This window comes from Schistocerca cancellata, chromosome 3 (assembly GCF_023864275.1).
Source record: "Schistocerca cancellata isolate TAMUIC-IGC-003103 chromosome 3, iqSchCanc2.1, whole genome shotgun sequence".
NCBI lineage: Eukaryota > Metazoa > Arthropoda > Insecta > Orthoptera > Acrididae > Schistocerca > Schistocerca cancellata.
The window spans coordinates 363,612,298-363,634,320 of NC_064628.1; the positions used below are offsets into that span (position 1 = coordinate 363,612,298).

At 43.3% G+C, this 22,023-nt stretch overlaps 1 protein-coding gene and 1 pseudogene across 1 annotated transcript in view; one reads left to right on the forward strand and one right to left on the reverse strand.

Annotated features, from left to right (window-relative positions):
* The window catches only part of LOC126175053 (serine/threonine-protein phosphatase rdgC), a 1,927,531-nt gene that overhangs the window by 242,763 nt on the left and 1,662,745 nt on the right, over positions 1-22,023 (forward strand). The window lies entirely within an intron of this gene.
* LOC126177273 (5S ribosomal RNA) lies at positions 17,803-17,920 on the reverse strand (annotated as a pseudogene).

Below are 22,023 nucleotides of genomic sequence, written 5' to 3' on the forward strand. Positions count from 1 at the left end.
AAATACAATGGGAGTTTTAATGCTGTTCCTTCATCTATTCCACGGAACTGTGAAATTTATACAGAAGCATAGCTTATTGTTGTGGTTAGTTCGTAGTTTGTTGGGTATCACCTGCACTAGCGCCGCGCGACTCATATGTTTGGTGACTGTTCGAACAAGATCGATACTGAACCGAAAGTTGCGGCGTATCGGGATATCTCGAGCCCGTTCGAGCGCGAGTATCGTTTGCCTAGCCCTGGCACAGGAGGAAGCCACGCTGATGTTAGTTACCGAATTGAATGGACAGATGGCACAGACATACAGCTTTAGCATGGTGCCTCATATATTTAGGTGAGATAGTTGCATACTCTTTGTTTGATGTGTGCATTTCACGTTTGTATCAATTCCGAATTTTGTTGATTAGACTGATTTCGAGTCATTTCTACAGAGTAAGTTCTCGTGTCCCGTGTTTGTTCAGATGGTAGTGAAAATCTTCAATCCTTTGTTATTAGTTTAGAATCATATGCCAAAGTAGATGGAGGTATCTAGTTATGATTATCACATGATTGAGCGCTGGTAGTTCAAATGGTTCAAATGGCTCTGAGCACTATGGGACTTAACATCTTAGGTCATCAGTCCCCTAGACTTAGAACTACTTAAAGCTAACTAACCTAAGGACACGACACACATCCATGCCCGAGGCAGGATTCGAACCTGCGACCGTAGCAGTCCCGCGGTTCCGGACTGTAGCGCCTATAACCGCACGGCCACCGCGGCCGGCGCGCTGGTAGTATCCCCCCCCCCCACCCCCACCCACCTGCAGCCTTTCCCTCGCGCTATCAACTGAAAGTAGGAAGAACACTTACATCGACTAATTTTTTGTCGTGTTAAATAACTATGCATGAATTTGTACGGGTCTTGAGACGAACTGGAATCGCCGGCATGGGGTTGTGTATTCTGTAATTAATCTTTTTGAACACTGCAATATCTTTCGTTAGAATCTGTTTCTACCACAGTCTGTGTTCATATTTTCATTGAATTAAAAAGTTTCTTTTATTTGAACCTCATGGTACCTGTGCCTTTTTAACAGTTCTGCTTCGATAAAAAATGTACGTCCTTTACTTCGTCATGAACTCTTCTGCAATCTTTCGTAATATTTACATCCATCAGCAAAGCAACGTGATGCAGTTCAGTGATTTACGCAGTTCGGAGCAGCGACGTCATCACATAGGTGTCTCGCTACGTCAATTTCTTAACAGTTTATTAGGATTTAAACGTTCTTGCCCTGGGTGCTTAGTTTCAGATGGAACAGACAACTAATACATTTGTGTTGCCTGGTTTTCGTCTACGAGATGCTCCTTACACAATCATCTAGCCCTTAATGCAACATAATTTCTAGTTGAGATTTATTACTCTGTTTCCTTCAGAAGCAGTTCCTGGTACGTTTGCGGAAATACTACAGTTGCCATTTATATTTCCGAGTGATATTGCGTTAACCGGAAATCATGCTTGAAAATTGGGTGAAAATTAGGATAAAAGTTGTTTCGTAATTGTAATTGATTGTTTAGCTGAAGTCAATAAAACGGCAATAGGCTTTCAACGTTTCTTTCATTTAGAAAAATCTGAAAGTAACAGAACTTACATTTTTCTCTAAGACACTTGGGCGAAAATTTCATTACAACTGTCAAGAATCACACTACCGACCACTGAAATCATTTTATTCATAAAATATGTATGTTTCTTTCTATCTGTTTTACTTTTCATCCAATCTAGCCCTTATGGCTGATTTCAGATTGTAATTAAAGTGTGTGCCTCCTTTGGTTGTTGTTTCTGCAAGTTTCGGAGGTACGTTAATTTGTCCATGTTTCTCCTACGCCCCACCCGTCCCCCTTGACGTCCATCTCACAGCTACAGTGTTCTTAAGTTAGTGTGTCGAATGTGTACCTAGTTTGGTTTTAACTGACAATGTCCCAAAGCCATGTATATATTTGTTTATATGTATAATTACTATCATAGGAGATGTATGTTATTATTTCATATTAAATGATGTACTAACATCATCATTAAATAAGTGACCAAGGTATTTTACATCGGAAATGGTTATTCTTTTAATGAGAAGTAATTGTGCCGGCCATTGTGGCCGAGCGGTTCTAGGCGCTTCAGTCCGGAATCGCGCTGCTGCTACGGTCGCAGGTTCGAATCCTGCCTCGGGTAGGGATTTGTGTGATGTCCTTAGGTTAGTTAGGTTGGTTTGAGGAAGGAGACCAGACAGCGAGGTCATCGGTCTCATCGGATTACGGAAGGACGGGGAAGGAAGTCGGCCGAGCCCTTTGAAAGGAACCATCCCGGCATTTGCCTGGAGCGATTTAGGGAAATCACGGAAAACCTAAATCAGGATGGCCGGACGCGGGATTGAACCGTCGTCCTCCCGAATGCGAGTCCAGTGTCTAACCACTGCGCCACCTCGCTCGGTGGTTAGTTAGGGTTAAGTAGTTCTAAGGCTAGGGTACTGATGACCTCAGATGTTAAGTCCCATAGTGCTCAGAGCCATTTGAACCATTTTTGAAGTAATTATGTTAATTTTTCCTGCTACTGTTGTCATTACGTATATTCTCATTCTCTCTGAACTTTAATGGATTGTTTATATCAAATTTTGTCAGGGATTTTACGTGATGTAATGCTGTAGTTAATTATTTTCCACAAGGCAATCGTAATTGAGCACGCTTTTGTGCAATGAAACTTGCTTAAAGCATAAATCATCTCAGAACGTTAATTACCGAAGTACTGTAACTACACATTTATTTTATCTCTGACACTTGCAGTAGCAGGTATTTAAGGAGTGATAGAACTGAGCTGACCAAGAAGCTCCAAGGTGATCGTTCTTTCTTCCGCTTAAATTCTTAATACGTGATCTGAACGTTTTTGAAGTTCCTGGCTTACTTCTGGACCGCGCATTAAACGTATCACGATATTAATTCTTCAGATGTACAGAAGTGAACTCTGTTTCCTTTTTACTAACTGAGTGAGAGACCTGTGCAAAATACTGTTTGCAGATGCATTGAAAGGCACAATGACGCAAATCAGTCTGTGTGATCCTTTCTGATTTCCAATTACCAGTTCCCGTCAAGGCACGTTATACCTGACAATAGACTAAAAATTGTTGAGTTGATGTTGCTATTATGCCGTAAAAAGGAATATTCTCTTTTAGTTTTTAATTAGTGAAAAATAACGCCACAGTCTATAATGAATCTGTTAACCGACTAGACGTGCCTGCAGTGCTGTCAGGCAGGACAGATGAACTTCAGCGATAAAACAACAGTCTTTAATCTGTGTAACGTTATTTTCGAAAATCCGTTGATTTATTAAATTTGTCTGGTTTTGAAGTGGGAAAATTAATTTGAAATTCACTCCATTAACGAACAAATGAGCGGTTTGTGTAATTACTGACAATCGATTTACACAAAATGAGGAAGTTACAGGGGCAACTCTAATGAGAATCGTCGGGTTCGTCCGATTCGCTAGTTGATGCGAGATTTTAATTGAATTTTTGCTCTTCTTTTCCTTTTTTTCAGTGCACAGTGGACGTATCGCTAATGCGCCTTATCTAGCCTGGATGACGGTAAGAGTTTCACTGAGCACACCTGTACTGTTGTTAGAGAGCACGACAGTTATTCGTTTAAAAACGAGAGCTAATCATTGCTGCATCGGAAATAATTCAGATGATCAGTAATGTTAAGAATTATGGTAAAGTGCTGACTTTGCGAAAAAAAAAATCGATTATCGTCGTTTACGTGTGTTTGCCCTCAGGAGAAACTGGAGTTTATGTTACGAGAAGTTCCTGGATGAAGCGACGAGTCAAATTCACTTCCGTAAAAAAAAAAAAAAAAAAAAAAAAAAAAAAAAGTTCTGATTATCGTGATGAAATTTCAAATGCGTTGCAGTCTCGTATGTATTACGGTGGCTCGCAGTATTAAAGATTTTATTGTTGCAGGTGGAATGGAGGGAGTGGAAGCCCAGTGTCTTCCTGCGCTATTCCCTTTGTAAGGTGGCTATAATTTCGCACCTTACAAGAACTCATCCACAGACTTTGCCGTGATCTGATCTAAAAACACAACTTGGTATCATGTGACAGGTTTTACATCGTATATATGAGTATATAAAAGGAGACTGACATTTTCACGTACACCTTGTAAATAATTGTTAACGCTTATTGCATGAAGGTGACGGAGTGTCTTTATTACCATATTAGTAGAGGTTGGAACGACGGTAGAAATGAAACGGCAGACGGAACTCAAGCCCTGGGTGGAAGGCCCACTCAGGTGTGTTGGTCTTGCTTAAACACAGGAAATAGCAAGACGGACGTCGTAGCACCTGAGCGCTGGAGCACAATAGAGTCGCGTACGGCTGGTCTTGTAGCCGAACCGGAAGGATAACCGGATAATACTTCCGAACGCTGCAAAACTTGGACGCAGGTGAGAGGAACGAAGAAGCGGCACCCCTGAAACCACGCAGCCCGGGTTATTTCCAAGGATTTTTACTCAGAAGCTTACCATTGTACGAGTATAGGTTTTTCCTCGCAAACTTTCCACGCTGCACGACAAAAGACTAAAATATGGTTGGTCGGCGTTCGGAAGAATCTGTAGAGGGAGAATATTCCGAATATTCCATGGTTTCGGGAATATGATTCGTTTTCGCAATTACGATGGTGGGGAGCCAAGTGTTGCTGGGAAGCCAGCGCTGGAGAGACGTGGTCTTCCGTTGTGAGTGCAAGTGTGTGACGGTCGCTCGATATAAGCTTTTGTTGGTACAGATGGAATTGCTGTCTTTGCTCTCAGGAGAGTTAATTATTAGAACAGTTAGGCACTGTACTATTGCGAACCTATACGATTCCGGACTTCACCTCCCTTCAGTAACTGAGAGCACTTCCTCTGCCTATACTTTGAGACGTTATCTGAACGCCGTCCTTGTGGCTGGGAGCTCGCGGTCCCCTCTGTAGAACACAGAGAGGAGAAGACAGTATTAGAGCATATTAGTCAGAGGACCACCTTCTGCCGCCCTAGTGTTTGAAAGAGTTTATTTGTGGCTAGAGTTTGTAAGCTCCCCACAGGAAAATTAATGAATAATTAATGTGATTCTTATTTAGTGTAACCTCTCTACAGAAATTCTTTTTCATTTATAACCTCCCTACAGAAATTCATTCACATTTAACCTCCACACAAAATTTGTTTCTCATTTAATGTAAGCTAAAAACAGAAAAATTTCTAAACTTCGTAATAAAAAAAAATATTCAGTAACCTGGTAAAATTTGGACGACAGCAGTGCTGCGTCATGGCCCTGTAAGATCATTCTGAATAAAAAAGCAAAAATTCTCACCTCAATAAAGTCGGCAACTATCTGCTCTTACAATAGCTTTTTCCGGCACAGCTCTGTGCAATGCTGGCCTATACATTTGTTATTCATGAAAGGAAGTAAATGATTTTTCTTTTGCAACAATCGGAATGATCATGCATTGAAAAAAATATTAAATTCTTTAAATTGAAATGAATGCTTGTTAGAAATTCGACAAAGATTATTATAAGGACATTTTTAAAAGATTTACATGTGAGTTTACATAATATTACTAGATATGCGCGAGGCTCCTTTTTTACCTTATACAATAATACTCAGGCTCCGGCATCGTTGCACCGCGACCGGCCCAGCCAACATGATACACCAGACTAGACTGACAAGCGCAGACAGGCGACTGCTCGCTAGCAACAACTTACTGCTACTGCTACACAGTTCGTACTGCAGTCAACACTGCTCTTTGGTCTCAGATTCTCTTATAGCTAACATATCGCAGGCAGCACATACCTCTTACAAGTTCTTCCATCGTCGCAGACGAGTATGAGAACCATCACTTCAACGCACCAGACGCATTAGATACGGTGATATCGCAAATTGCTTCGGCTTATTAGGGCTATAAAGCTAAACAGCTGTGATCACGTTAGTTTATTTCCACTGAGGTTCCACACCACCGTAGATCATCTTTGAAAGTAGTGTCTTGTAGTGTTTGGCACGTAGATGATGTGTCATTTCGCTTTATTGATATTAGATCGCGCAGTCATAATAAGGGGCAGAGTTGGGCAATTGATTAGTAATTTTACTTAGGGAATGTAAACTTTGTCATATAAGTATTTTTTTAATCTGCAATAAATATATAAGCAGGAACAATGTTTATCATTTAGTAGAATTAGTTGCCTTCATCATTCACTTATGTTTAGATTGTAATTTATAGAATTAAGAGATCCTAAGATCTGCTTCATGGGGCAGTCAGACAGGGCCAAATCTTCATTTTAGCATTTATTATTCTCTGTTGCGCACATTCTTTTTACACCCGCCTGGAGTAGCATCCTGGACCTTGTGAAAAGCGAGGCTGTAGCTTCGGGATTCGATATGAAATACAATATGCGACGCCGGTCGTGATACGACACTGAAGAGATTCAAACCGGTGGAGCGCATAGAAATGAAGTTGAGGCGATTTAACTGGTTCACTCTGGAACGACAGCGACCCATCACCGGTACGGGTCTGTCATATCGCCCGGTGCAACACAGTGCTGGTTTCCCCCACGAAACTGCATCGTACGATATAAATGGGCAAGGAAATTTCAAGTCATCAGTGTGTCTCAAAAATCAAATATCTGTCTTTGCAGTTAGTCTGTCAGTAAAACATTAATGTTTCGCGTTAAAAAATTAAAAACCACTGTTATGAGATTCGCGTGTGTTCTCTGCTAGGCAGTCTTAGTTATTCGATTTTGAGGAAACTATTAGGTAAGAAAACTGATCTTTCTGCATCTGGCAGTCTGATATCACATACTGCTAATGAACGGGCATTCTTTTCACCATTGCCCTTAGTAGTTGTGATATTTCGAAATTAAATAAAACACAGGGCTAAATAAGGAAGAAGAAATCTTACGCAATGCAATGGAAAGATGGGCTACTATTGTATACGGATCAAGCTTCACCTTTTAAGAAACCGTATTCTGCTCTGTGCAAGGTGGTGACACATCTGTACATCTGCACTTCAGACATTACTCTTTACCAGATTACAGTTCAAAATTCACCCTTCTTTATATCTTTAACTCTGTGCTCTGAAAGCTATTCCCATCCGCTCAGCAGCCTAGCCAACATCCGACCTTCTCGATAGTATCACTCAGCTTCACTTAGAATGCCTACTACAACGACAACACTACTGGCAACCGAAGGTATAACTGCTTGTATTCAGAACCTCTGTGGTGTAACATATCGACTATCGAAAATTAGTGTTTGAAGAATGTTTAGCGTACAAATGTGAAATCCAATGAAAATGTAAAGGTCACATCAATATCCTCGAATACCCTAAAATAAACTAGGAGCCTCATAATATGTGGTATATTTACAAGTTGTCCACAACGAAGCTGGCAGCGGTTCACCACACTTGCGGCTGTTGTCGTCTGCTGTCTTGCTTGTCATATCGCTCCTATGGAAACACGAGGGTCGCACTTACAGCCGTCGCATCGCGCGACCTTTATTACAACGTGTGCTATTGCATTTCATATCGCTTCAGTGAAGCACTGATCCATAGTGAGGATTAGGCATATGAGCTAAACGTCCTCCATCTGACAAATGCAGGAAGATTTGGGTTTAATGTCCCATCGCCGACAAGATAATTAGGGAGAGAATACCAGGTCGAATTGTGGGACGATGGGGTAAAAATCGGTCGTATGGTTTTCAAGGGACTCATCCCGCCATGCAGCTTAAGCGATTTACGCACGCAATCGCAAATCACAGTGTGAGTGATGTAAAAATTCCAAATCGAGCCTGTAAGTTACGTATCGAATCTTCCGCTACTTATCTATGTGAGTACTTGGACCGTTGATATTTTTAAAAATACTGGGTTTGCCATATATCGATGTATAAGAGGAGGTCATTATCGGCACTCGATATATCGACAAGAAGTATCGATTTATGGTAGGAAACTATATATCGACATGTCGGCCTATAAAAATATCGCCTGCACATTGTAAATACAATGGCGGTTTTAGATTTCTATATTTGAATATTGATTTATTATTAGATATACTGTACGTCAACTAGCTAGCACGCTGCCTATCCCCTTTAGAACAAGAGTTGAAAGATACACTTAATTTGAAAATTTGTAAGTTAATAGTGGGACTTTGTGCGGGTGACTGGTTTGATTAATCCTGGCCACACTGCATGCAGACATATATTCGAGCATAAGCTTCATGTAGGTTGTTACTGTTGGAATATACGCCATTTGTATTTATAAGTACTACACTTCTGAAAAATAAGAGTTTATGTCCCTCATACATCGTTTGGACGACCAGACAAGTGGCAGGGAAAGAGTTAATATCCCTCATACATCGTTTGGACGACCAAACAAGTGGTAGGGACAAGACATCGGAATGAGTGAGGCAAGTCCATAGAAATCTGGAATATTGTCTAGAAAATTTAAATGTCCCTGGCTGTGTGTTCTTGAAGACGCTCAGCCACCTAATAATGGAAGTTCTCCGTATTCGTACCCAGTGGACACCTATACATTGCAAAACAAGAAACCTAGCGCCGGGTTAGAGATTTAATTTAAGACAGTTGCGCCCCTTAAGGTGGTTATTAACTATGTGTGATAAAAATCAACAACGAAATTCACTACAGTCTTATGTGAAAGTGAGGGAGAAAAGACAAGGCTTGTAGAAGGACATCAACTGTCTACTGACAAATAAAAGGAAGCAATGAGACTAGCAATAAACTGTACACCAGTGCTGGGAACCTGTCGTAGACGATGTGAAGACAGTAACACATGACCGACGAGATAAGGAGGAAATGAAGAGCAGACTAGAAGAGACGAAAAGAGCATTGCTCAACCAAAAGAAGTCAGCTGTCAGCTCAGAAAGAAACTTCTTTAGAGTGTAGTTGTGGCATGTGGAAATACACGGATTGAATCATTAAATTCCGAACAGAAAAGAAGAGAGTCGAATTATTTGTGATGAGATGCAACACGAGGATGTTAAAAATTAAGCGAACTGATAACAAAAGATATGGTATTCTCCGCATGACTACCGAGGAGAGGAATACTACAATAGGCGTATCACGTCGAGGTCTTCTGCTAGCAGCGCATTTCGCCTTCTCTTTGCCTTTCACTCCACATTTATCAAAAACATATCACAACAGTACCCACCCTAGGCACTGGTCGGGTTCATTCACACGTTACATATCAAGAAAAGACGAACTATAAAGATTCAGGAGAAAACCTCATTTCTGCAAGGAATGTAGCTCACTTTTGAGTATACATTTGCTATAATTTTCCTTGCCATGTGCAGGGGTTGGATAAAAATACGTAAGCACAAAAAACACGACACATTATCATGCCTAATATGCTGCAAGGAAACTGTTGGCATTCAAAACATTTTCCAGTCGTGTCATAATGGATAAATACAACACTGGACACACATTCGGGAGGACGACGGTTCAACCTCGCGTCCGGCCATCCTGATTTAGGTTTTCCGTGATTTCCCTAAATAGCTCCAGGCAAATTTTGGGATGGTTCCTTTGAAAGGGCTCGGCCGACTTCCTTCCCCGTCCTTCCCTAATCCGATGAGACCGATGACCTCGCAGTTTGGTCTCTTCCCACAAACAATCCCAACCCAAACCTTGGATAAACACAGATCACACCATTATTCTTGCGAAATAGTAGCAGTTTCAGCTAACGATGATGGAGGTGGACAGCAATCATACCCCCTTATCTCCCTAGTAGACCATAAAGGCTCAATAACATAGAGATCTGGCGACTATGATGGCCAGAGAAGATGCGTCAATGCATCGTCGAGTTCACGAAACAAGTCATGGAATGTCACGATATGGCTGCCCAAATAATTACCGAACCCACCCCACTTCTGAGACGCAGACACGACCGGAAGTTGGGAACAGTGTGAAACAAGGTTCATCAGACCAAATGGCATTCTTCCATTGCTCCATGGCCCAAGTTTGGTGGCTTCGGCACCATGTTTCCCTGCTACGGATTTTTGCATGACTGATGAGTGGTTTTGGAATTCCATTTCGCCCTGCAGTTCTCTGCTTGTGCAGCTCCCTTCGTCTTGTTTCGGTGCTGGCAGGGTTCGCGACTGCGACATTCAGTTCTTTAGTGGCCTTTGCAGCTGTCGTCCTCTTATTTTTGTGACAGTCCTGTTCAATGACGATCAAGCAAAACAACTTTAAACCGTATTGTGACTCATTTGATGATGTTTCTCCGATTTCCCCGTATGTGGTATACAATACTAGCCAGTAAAATTGCTACACCACGAAGATGACGTGCTACAGACGCGAAATCTAACCGACAGGAAGAGAATGCTGTGATATGCAAATGATTAGTTTTTCAGAGCACTCACACAAGGCTGGCGCCGGTGGCGACACCTACAACGTGCTGACACGAGGAAAGTTTCCAGCCGATTTCTCATACACGAACAGCAGTTGACCAGCGTTGCCTTGTGAAACGTTGTTGTGATGCCTCGTGTAAGGAGGAGAAATGCGTACCATCACGTTTCCGACTTTGATAAAGGTCGGATTGTAGCCTATCGCGAATGCGGTTTATCGTATCGTATCGCGACATTGCTGCTCGCGTTGGTCGATATCCAATGACTGTTAGCAGAATGTGGAATCAGTGGGTTCAGGAGGGTAATACGGAACGACGTGCTGGACCCCAACGGCCTCGTATCACTAGCAGTCGAGATGACAGGCATCTTATCCGCATGGCTGTAACGGATCGTGCAGCCACGTCTCGATCCCTGAGTCAACAGATGGGGACGTTTGCAAGACAACAACCATCTGCACGAACAGATCGACGACGTTTGCAGCAGCATGGACTATCAGCTCGGAGACCATAACTGCGGTTACCTTTGACTCTGCATCACAGACAGGAACTCCTGCGATGGTGTACTCAACGACGAACCTGGGTCCACAAATGGTACAACGTCATTTTTTCGGATGAATCCAGGTTCTGTTTACAGCATCATGATGGTCGCATCCGTGTTTGGCAACATCACGGTGAACGCACATTAGAAGTGTGTATTCGTCATCGCCATACTGGCGTATCACCCGGCGTGATGGTATGGGGTGCCATTGGTTACACGTCTCGATCACCTCTTGTTCGCATTGACAGCACTTTGAAAAGTGGACGTTACATTTCGGTTGTGTTACGACCCGTGGCTCTACCCTGCATTCGATCATTGCGGAACCCTACATTTCAGCAAGATAATGCACGACCGCATGTTGCAGGTCCTGTACGGGCCTTTCTGATTACAGAATATGTTCTACTGCTGTCCTGGGCAGCACATTCTCCAAATCTCTCACCAACTGAAAACTCCTGGTCAATGGTGGCCGAGCAACTGGCTCATCGCAATACGCCAGTCACTACTATTGATTAACTGTGGTATCGTGTTGAAGCTGCATGGGCAGCTGTACGTGTACACGCCATCCAAGCTCTGTTTGACTCAATGCCCAGGCGTATCAAGGCCGTTATTACGGCCAGAGGTTGTTGTTCTGGGTACTGATTTCTCAGGATCTATGCACCCAAATTGCGTGAAAATGTAATCACACGTCAGTTCTAGTATAATATATTTGTCCAATGAATACCCGTTTATCATCTGCATTTCTTCTTGGTGTAGCAATTTTAATGGCTAGTAGTTTACCTTCGATAAGGTGACTCTTGGAGCACACCATACGACCAGGAACAATTTGCCCACGTTAAAATGTTATGACTTCCGACACATAGCATTCACAGCTATGCAGAACGCTGTCCTGACCAGTACTGACACTTGCAACATTCGTGGTCAGGTCCAACAGTGCATTCTGCATACCGGTATCTGGTTTCATTTTCAAGCGCGCATTGTTCGCGGTGTCTCAGTACTTTTCTCACCGCTTTATATCAATACAAAAAGGTGCCTCTTTGATTATTAAACAATATTCATTTACAGTTAATGAGTGGGTAGTTTATTTAGTATTCCTTAATACACTAAAATGATTTCGGTATACAACTTTGGGGTCAGTAGAAAAAAAGAACCCTTTAGGTCCGAGGGTCCCTTTGATGGTGAGGCTAGTACATATTGAGCTTAAGTTCGCATTGAGCGAAGAATGGGGAAGGAATTTTATTTTCAAGGTAACTGTCCTGGCATTTGCCTTAGGCAGTTTCAGAAAGAAGCCATGGGAGACCTAAATCTGGAATGCCATGTGGGAATTTCAATATCTGTTCTCCCAAATGCGAGTACAAATTGATTCAGTATTTCAAGATTTCCAGAAGGCTTTTGGCACTGTAGCACACAAGCGGCTTGTAGTGAAATAGCGTGCTAAGGAGTATCGTCTTAGTTACGTGACTGGATTCGTTATTTCCGGTCAGAGACGTCACACGTAGCAGTAACTGACGCATAGTCATGGAGTAAAACAGAAGAGATTTCTGGCGTTCCCCAAGGTAGTGTTATAGGAATTCTGCTGTTCCATATCTGTATAAAAGATTTAGGAGACAATCTGAGCAGCAGTCTTAGGTTGTTTGCAGACCATGCTGTCGTTTGTCGTTTAGAAAAGTCATCAGAAGATCAAAACAAATTGCAAAACTATTTAGAAAATATATCTGTATGGTGAGAAAGTTGGCCATTGGCCTCAAATAACGACAAGTATGAGGCCATCCACATGAGTGCTAAAAGGAACCTGTTAAACTTCGCTTATATGATAAATCAGTCAAACCTAAAGTCCATAAATTCAACTAAATACCTGGGAATTAGAATTACGAACAACCTAAATTGGGAGGAACACATAGAAAATGTTGTGGGCAAGGCAAACCAATGATTGCGATTTACTGGCAGAACACTTAGAAAATATAACAGATCTACTAAGGAGACTGCCTACACTACGGTTGTCCGTCCTCTTTTGGAGTACTGTTGCGCGGTGTGGGATCCTTACCACGTAGGATTAACGGAGTGCATCGAGAAAGTTCAAAGACGACCAGCACGTTTCAAAATAGGGGAAAAATTGGAAATTTGTGGTAAGGTCTTATGGGACCAAACTGCTGAGGTCATCGGTCCCTAAGCTTACACACTACTTAATCTAACTTTAACTTACGCTAAGGATAACACACACACACCCATGCCTGAGGGAGGACTCGAACTTACGACGGTGAGAGCCGCCCGTGCTGTGGCAAGACGCCTCAGACCGCGCGGCTATCCCGCGCGGCAGGGATATAGGGGAGAGAGTGTCACTGACTAGATACAGGATTTGGGATGGACACCATTAAAACAAAGTCGTTTTTCGTTGTGATGGAATCTTCTCACGAAATATCAATCACCAACTTTCTCCTCCGAATGCGAAAATATTTTGTTGATGCCGACCTACATATGGAGAAACGACCATCATAACAAAATAAGGGAAATCAGAGCTCACACGGAAAGATAAAGGTGTTCGTTTTTTCAGCGCTCTGTTCCAGATTGGAATAACAGAGAATTATTGCGAAGGTGGTTCTATGAACTCTGTCAGGCACTTAAGTGTGATTTGCAAAGTGTCGATGTAGATGAACCAGTCCGCCATCTCACTCGGTGACACTGTTGAAGAAGATCCATCCGCCAATGACGACTTTCAAGGTAGCGACGTTTTTTGGGCGAAGGAATACATGGAAAACATTAATTATAAGGAGGAAGAGGCTTTCTTCGAGGTGTCAAGTATCACTCTCCGCTACCACCTTCCCCATTCAAGGAGGCCGGAAATGGGGAGTGAGAAATCTCCCAGCACCCGGATTCGAAACCATTACCAGTAGGTTGAGTGCGATCGCACAATGTGCTTTGGTAAGCTCTGTTACAAGTGTGCTTCAGCGTTCGATGGCGGCTCATAAATTTGAATTTAGGTACAATGTTACACACAGCAAAAGCTAACAACACATCTGCAATTAAACGTACAGAGTGATGAATGTGTAGTAATAATAGTCAGCTAATGGATGTTTCACCAGCGTATAGAGTACTGTCTCTCTGCACACACGTGTGATTGATTGGGACATGTGATGATGCGCGTTGAGGCGAAGAGTTGATAGTCATAGCTCTATCTGCTATAACAGCGGATCACGTTTTATCCTGACGTGCCTCTTATCTGGCTTGGCCACTTCAGCTGTTCTGTGACGCATAGCAGCTGGACGCGTGGGATGTGTGTGTGTGTCGTGCGAGTGTTTGCAAGTGTTCGGGAGGCCGGTTGCCAGTAAGCACGGCTGCGTCTCAACCTTGTGAGTCCATCCTGTTCTTTCCGTCAAGTTGTCCACTACACGGGTACTGTTGTGCCTACGAATCTCAGAGGTGTGACCACATCACCTCATCGCAGCTTATAATTTATTTTTGGTCCATTTTTTAGTCATTGAATCTTCCTTTCTCGTTTTTATCTTTGCGTTTGTTAACCCAAGATTCTCAGTAATCATAACTGTAAAGTATTTTACCAAGGAACATCTTTCGGAGACAGGGAATGCGGTCTTTTTCGGGTAGACTGTACTTTAGGTGGACTGGTAATGACGAACAGCGTCGTGAACGTTGGGAAAAATTATGACCATGGAAATGAAAGCTGAATACTGAACATGTTCTTCTAAATAGTTATTGTCAAGAGATGTTATTGTCAAGAGATTCTTCGTGGCAACGCGCCACTCCTATACGGCAGGTCTAGAGCGCGCTGTTTATTGTAATCATAGTAAGCGATTTCTGAATTTTGCTACGTTGCTACTTTCAGTGGTGGGGGAGCTTTACCTGGGTGCCTCCTCACAAAACCGAGTAACTTTTCTTTCTACAATGATTTCCGATACACAGCTTCCTTCATCTACTCTTCATAGTGTCTCTTGTTTTTACAATGGTTTTCTGGCCACTTCAGTGGCAAAGTCTTTCTATAACACCTTACTAAAAAGCTATTTTAGTTTTTGCCTATTGGCGAGTGAAAGTGGGTTAGTCTTAATTTTCTTCTTTGTGTTATGAATTTGAACGTGACTCCGATGTTACGCTTACTAGCATTGTTCACTTTCATATATATTTCGTTGGCCGCTGGTGCCCTTATTCGCTTTTTGTATCGAGCATTTCAGCTTTTATACTTGACTACCTGTGTTAAACGGCACAGTTAGTTCAACAAAAGGGTCTCTCGTATTCCTAAAGGAAGTAGTACTTGACAGTACTAGAAGAGAAGTTCCTGTAGTGGTATGTATGGAAACCAGTACGTGTTGATATACTGGCGTTGAAGATCCGCATTTCACAGCCTGCATTTTGTTTAAAGGTGTGACAATATTCACAAGAGATGGCAAAGTACACTCTTGTTCGGTTATCAGCACCCGTACAAATTCCCAAGCTTTGCTCAGTCCAATCTCGCCACTTTTATGAATGGTGATGAAATGATGACAACACAAACACCCAGTCATCTCGAGGCAGGTGAAAATCCCTGACCCCGCCGGGAATCGAAACCGGGACCCCGTGCTCGGGAAGCGAGAACGTGGCCGCAAGACCACGAGCAACGAACTTCTGTAGAAATGATTAGCATTTCAGTCACCCTGTCGCAGCATGTGTCCTGTTGTCTGGTAGGCACAGGGTCCGCCGTGGGCCGTGAGAACTTCTTCCATGCGCGGTGGCAGTGACGCGTATAAGGCGCGAATGGCGTAGCCATCCAAAGTTCATCTGTGGCGGTTCGCATTGGTTCACAGCGCTGCACTTGTCGTTTCACCATATCCCACACATTTTCTGCTGGTGACAAGTCTGGTTATCCGGCGGGCCAGGGCAAGGCTGACATCCTGTGACACGAAGAAGGTACAGTATGTAGTAATGCATTGTCTTGCTCTAAAATGGCGTCTGGTGTGTAGTGCAGAAAGGGTATGGCTACGGGTCGCAGGCTCTCAGCACTATGGGACTCAACATCTTAGGTCATAAGTCCCCTAGAACTTAGAACTACTTAAACCTAACTAACCTAAGGACATCACACACACCCATGCCCGAGGCAGGATTCGAACCTGCGACCGGGTCGCAGGATGTCATTCTCATAGGTCACACTGGGCACAGTGCCCTGGACACGCACCAACTGAATTTGTGCCCAATAGCACCCCATAAAATAAGGCCTTTAGTTGGCGCTGTCTGTCTTGCGCATGCAGTCACTGTGATGCCGCTCCTCCTGTCTGCAGTGAACCAAAATGAGCCACCATTTTCAAACAAAGATAACCTGGATTCGTCCGGAAATACTATCTGATGCCGTTACTGTCCCCAGTGGCGTCATTCCATACACCACTGCCGTCAACCATGTTTCTGCACATTCGTCAAAGGTAGGCGGAGAAGTGGATGACACGCACGTAACCACACCGTAAAGAACGGTGACGGACTGTCACCCCTGATTGTGTACGGTATATTATACTGTGCTCACTAGTGCGCCAGAGCCGAGCAGGACGCAGATCTGTCTTGCAGTGCCATTTGGGTGAGGAGTCGATCTTCTCGGCGGTTGGTTTGGGTGGTGCTACCTGACCCACCTCGTCGTATTCTACGGTCTTCCGTGAACCACTGTGCGCACACCCGTTGCACTGCCGAAACACTACGCCCACATGAGCAACAATTTCCCGGAAGGATGCATTACATTCTCCCACACCAATAATGTACCTTCTTTCAAACTCACTGATTTGACGCAACGGTTCGTGCATACGTCTGCGAGGCATACTGCACGTCTGCTCAAATCACACTGATTTTGGTCTACAGCGGTAAGAAGTGCCTCAGGTACATTTTACCTATAGGGGGTGTTGCGCCGCGCTATCCATGTTGACCTTCAACCCCTGGCATAAGGTGGTTCAAATGTTAACCATTCCTGCGGAACATAGTAATGTACATGCCCTGTGAATGTGAACGTCCTATCTCTAGCCGTTCAAGGTGTTCTGTTTTTGTTGAACATGAGTGTAAATTACTACAATGCAAATCCTCCAGTAATCATGCGGTGAGGCATCAGGTTCGTATCAGTGGCAACGTATGGGCAGTAATTATCTGTGAAAGACTGGTAGGGCCATGTAGTTTACCGAAGAGACGGGCAAGCGCTTTGTGTCACCGATTTCCGCCTGATGAATTACCGACGTTATTGAAGAATGTTACCCTTGCAAATGCATAACGACTGTACGAGTAGTTTCTACACGACGTGGCACTGCCCAGTTTTCTGCGCACCGCAACGTTTCACAGGCGCTGGATTGGTCGAGAAGGTCCGGGGTAGCGTGGTCTTCCCGTTCACCGAACCTGATTCCGTCGGATTTCTGATTATGAGAAATTTAAAGGTTTTCGTGTATGCCCAGCCCACTGACAACGTGCAAACAGTACAGGAGCAGGTAACCAACGTATATCATGACCCCGAATGGAGCCAGGTGTGTTTTAAAGTCATTCACCGCGAAGAAGGGCTGGAAGGTATGTCAGCATGCGTGTTAACCACGTACGGCAGTGCCTGCAATGTCTGTTCCTACAGAACTGACAAATGGGAATAAGAGAACAGACTGACCCATATCTCAACACTCATTGGTTACTGGACACATCATTATAGGAAATTTTCTTCTAGTTTGAACAATACTCTCTCTCCGTCCGAACAGGCCATGAAGGTCCAACGGTACTGACCGGCCGCCGTGTCACCCTCAGACAACAGGCGTCACTGGTTGCGGATATGGAGGGGCATGTGGTCAGCACACCACTCTCCCGACCGTATGTCAGTTTATGAGACCGGAGCCGCTACTTCTCAGTCAAGTAGCTCCTCAGTTTGACTCACAAGGGCTCAGTGCACCCCGCTTGCCAACAGCGCTCGGCATACTGGATGGTCACCCATCCAAGTGCTAGCCCAGCCCGGCAGCGCTTGACTTCGGTGATCTGACGGGAACCGGTGTTACCACTGCGGCAAGGCCGTTGGCTTGAACAATACTACCTTCTTGTAAAAAAAATCTGTAGAAATAAGTGACACTTTTTTGAAATACCCTTTATAGATGGCGTGTGCGTGCACTCTGGGTGGTGATTTTGAAGGGGAACTTTACTCGTATGCAATGCTGCGCTGTCTTGACCATTGGCTAAACAGACCACCAGGCACGAAGTCAACAGGACGTACAGCTTGCAATTTTGTGAATTGTAGGGATGAAACGTGTGTTCCTGTATGATACTGCTCGCAACATCGAGCGCAATATCAGTCCACGTCAAACTGATCAAATGCTGATTGATGACTAAACATCCGTAGGAATGAGCAATACCCTTTCCAGGTAGTGAGTTGGACTCATGAGCCGTTGTAGAGTAGCACCACATGCTTCGTTTCGACTAGAAGTTAAGTAGTCTTGCGTGCGTTAGAACTTTCCTATGTCGGTACTCAGACTTACAATAGGATGTGTTAAAAATCAGGCCCAGAAAATATTTTACAAACCCTAAAATAGGTAACGGAACTTACATCGCCAGCTGCAGATGGCGTAAGTAGTGTTGCATATCTTAATTTTCATGAAATATTTTCCGGGCTAGTTCTATTATAATAAATTCTACCAAGAACCGATGGAACATTCAGTTGACAGAGTTTCATTTTGCCTACCCGGTACAACCTGTGAACTTCACACCTTACTCGAGAATCGATGGAGTTACCTGTGTCCACCGCAAATGAAGTAAGGCTACATTTAGTTTCGTCTCACACACAAAGCAAGCAACTGATTACACAGTTAATCAGTTCATTTTATCGCACAAACAGCGATTCGTAACATCACGTATTCTGCTGCTAGAGTTATCCCTTACAATACATGGCTCAGTAATTTTCCATCTAGTCATTTCAAGAGCAGGGTTCCTCATCTCAGATCTCGACCACATCACCCCTAAATCACTTTAAGGGAAACACACTGTAGATATTTTAAGGATATGGAGGACTCCATAGTGCAAGAGTCTCGAAGTCTGACTCAGGGGGAGAAATAGCAGGAAAGTCTGAAAAACTGTAATAGGGATGAAGTTAATAAGAGTATTCATCTGAACAGAAAACCCCTCAAGCTATCTTAAAACTCTGTCTTATACACTTGTAGAATTAGGTCTCGTAGGAGTAGCCTTACAGAGAGTTATGGAGCATACTAGACAGGATGTTTGGTGCCTGGCTCCCAGAGGAGCGAACACACGACAGCGCACATAGCATTCTGTCAGGCCGTAAACGGTGTACAGGCGCGGATGAACTGCCCGTGGCCCTGTTCGATTTGTATTAATGGAGCTCGCTCTTGTTCACCCGGTTGTCGATCTTCCACCTAATCACCAAAGCAAGATCATTCAGAGCGTCCTCCGCTTCGATGCTTCTCACGGTGTGTATGGCAGCAGAGCATCGGATTTCACGTTAAGCTGTTCTAGAGTCCACGTTTCTTGTCCCTTTCGTGATCTGCTATGCGCTATTAAATGTCAAAATTGTAGTGTGGAATTAATATTTTTGGGACTTGATTGTGAGAGGAGCACTTGGAGTTCGTTCGGTGAAGAATTTAACTAACAAGGATAGTGATTCTGGCTGGCCACATAATTGAATCCGGCGTTTTCTTTACTAAACTCGCGTACATGTCGCTACAGCACAGCTCATAAAGAAACAAACAGTACCCCAGCATGGATCGTCTACATAGTCACAGTTCAAGTTTATGCATAGCTTTTGCCGTTGAGGTACAGTAAGGGGAGATGTCATGACGTCACAAACCAGAAGCCGACGTCCGCCATGTCGACTGCCCAAAACATTAGCTTCTGGTTGAGGTCTTTTGATCAAAAATGCTACTTTGCGACATTTACGAGTGTGCTAATCGTTCTAATTATAAATGTAATAAACTGTAAATTTCGTTCTTGAGTGATGTTCGCCAAGTAATATTTTATTTTAAAGTATGAACTTTAGTTGCGCTGCTTATTTTCATTGTAGTGAGTTTATGTATGTCACTTGACTTTAGACTTCCTATCAAAGGTTCCTCGGTGAACGCTTTGAGACGTGAGATTCTGACCAACAGCTAAATATGTTGTTAGAATTTTCGGGAAGATGACATAGAACAAAAGACCAAACATCAGTTTCGTCACTCGTATTAAGGAATATACTGGATTGCGAAGACAGCCTTTTAACATCAAAATTTCTCTTCTTGGTTGTTCGAATTCTATAAAAAGAAGAAAATTATATTAATGAGGCCATTGCGTCGTATTACTGTATGCATCTAAGACCAAAAACCACCTGAAAATCTCTTGCTGACACTCCACGAAAGCACTGAAACACTATTATTAACAAATGGTTCAAATGGCTCTGAGCACTATGGGACTTAACATCTGAGGTTATCAGTCCCCTAGACTTAGAACTACTTAAACCTAACTAACCTAAGGACATCACACACATCCATGCCCGAGGCAGGATCCGAACTTGCGACCGTAGCAGCAGCGCGGTTCCGGGATGAAGCGCCTGGAACCGCTCGGTCACAGCGGCCGGCTATTTATAACAACTGGTGCGTGCAAACGGCAGAAATTAAAAACACGAAGCAATCGTAAACAGTAGTCTTCTAAAATTTGGGGGGCATCATACACAGCGACGTCTGTAGGGTAAGTCTGTAGCGCCATCTTCTCTTATTATACCTCCACGTCCTTTGCTGCCAATCAGTGTCTCTGGCGCTTGTGTACCTGTGGCTGCATATGCAACAGCGCGATGAATTTGAAAGGACATGGCGAGTGATGTAGGTTGAATCTGTCGACTCACTCTAAATATGACCGAAAGGTATACAGCCAAAATATTAGAAGAAATAAAGTTTAAAGCACTGCACTCCTGAAATTTGATGGACCAGTTTTTCTTATCAGTGGAAGAACATCAGATGCATATGTTGTGTTACTTATCGATACCACCCTACTGGCGTCATTAGGTTGGCAACTAGTTTCTGTCAGACACCGACAGTGGTCATGCTGGATCGGACGGATCCAATGGAGCACGCCCGCTGAGCCACGCCTTCCACAGCTCTGTACCAAGAACGCCCCCTTCTGCTGTAATATAGGATGGGCACTCACCCCACTCGCACTTTGAACCTTTCCGCTACGAGATGCAGACGCCATTTAGTTGCGGTTCTGACTCCATTGTTTGTGCTTAGTACAGACCCCTTCAACCTAGTTGGCATTGATAGCTGGACTCTACTTCTTGCTGCATAATTTTTAATGAGTCTTCATATGTTTGGAGAAATAAAAGTTAAGTAAATTTCGTATTTGTTGTTAAATTGTTCGCTAATCATTTCTGCTCCTGTCCAGCTTTCCTAAAACGACAGTTGCTCCACCATTCTGCAGCCAACCTCTCCATACCATTGTGTATGAAATTGTGGACAACAGCATAGGTATGTTGGAGATTCGAGAACATAAAAAAACTGACAGGATATTATCAAAGCAGTTAACGTTCCTCCTGGAATATAGATGAATAACTATTTATTTGCTTTCTTCAAGAGGGAGATTTTGACATGTACCTCTTTATTTATATTTCCATACATCACATCATGTGCTGCATCATCACAAGGATTCTCGCAGTACATGATAACCATATCTTTCTGTGTTTTGTCATGCAAGTTTAGAGGAAAAAAGAGTAAACTTGAATGCAACATTCCCAACTGTTGAGATGCTTCAAAGCTCACTCTCTAAAAGTTCTCGTTCATTCGCTCTCACATAAATCCTTGATGAATAGTTACAGATGGACATAAATGAGGTGTCGCCTGCCAGTCAAAAACGAACTCGTGAGCTAAGAAAAATGAATTATCGTAGGAACAAACCTCAAGAAGGAAAGAGTGGATGAAATTTTCAGACACGTCACGTGACAGGCCTAAAAGTGGTGTGTGTGTGTGTGTGTGTGTGTGTGTGTGTGTGTGTATGTGTTTAGTGAGGTCAAGATATTTCTGGTGAAACAGTTGTTTTTTACGTGTTCTAATGTCTCTGAGCACTATGGGACCTAACATCTGTGGTCATCAGTCCCCTAGAACTTAGAACTACTTAAGCCTAACTAACCTAAGGACATCACACACATCCATGC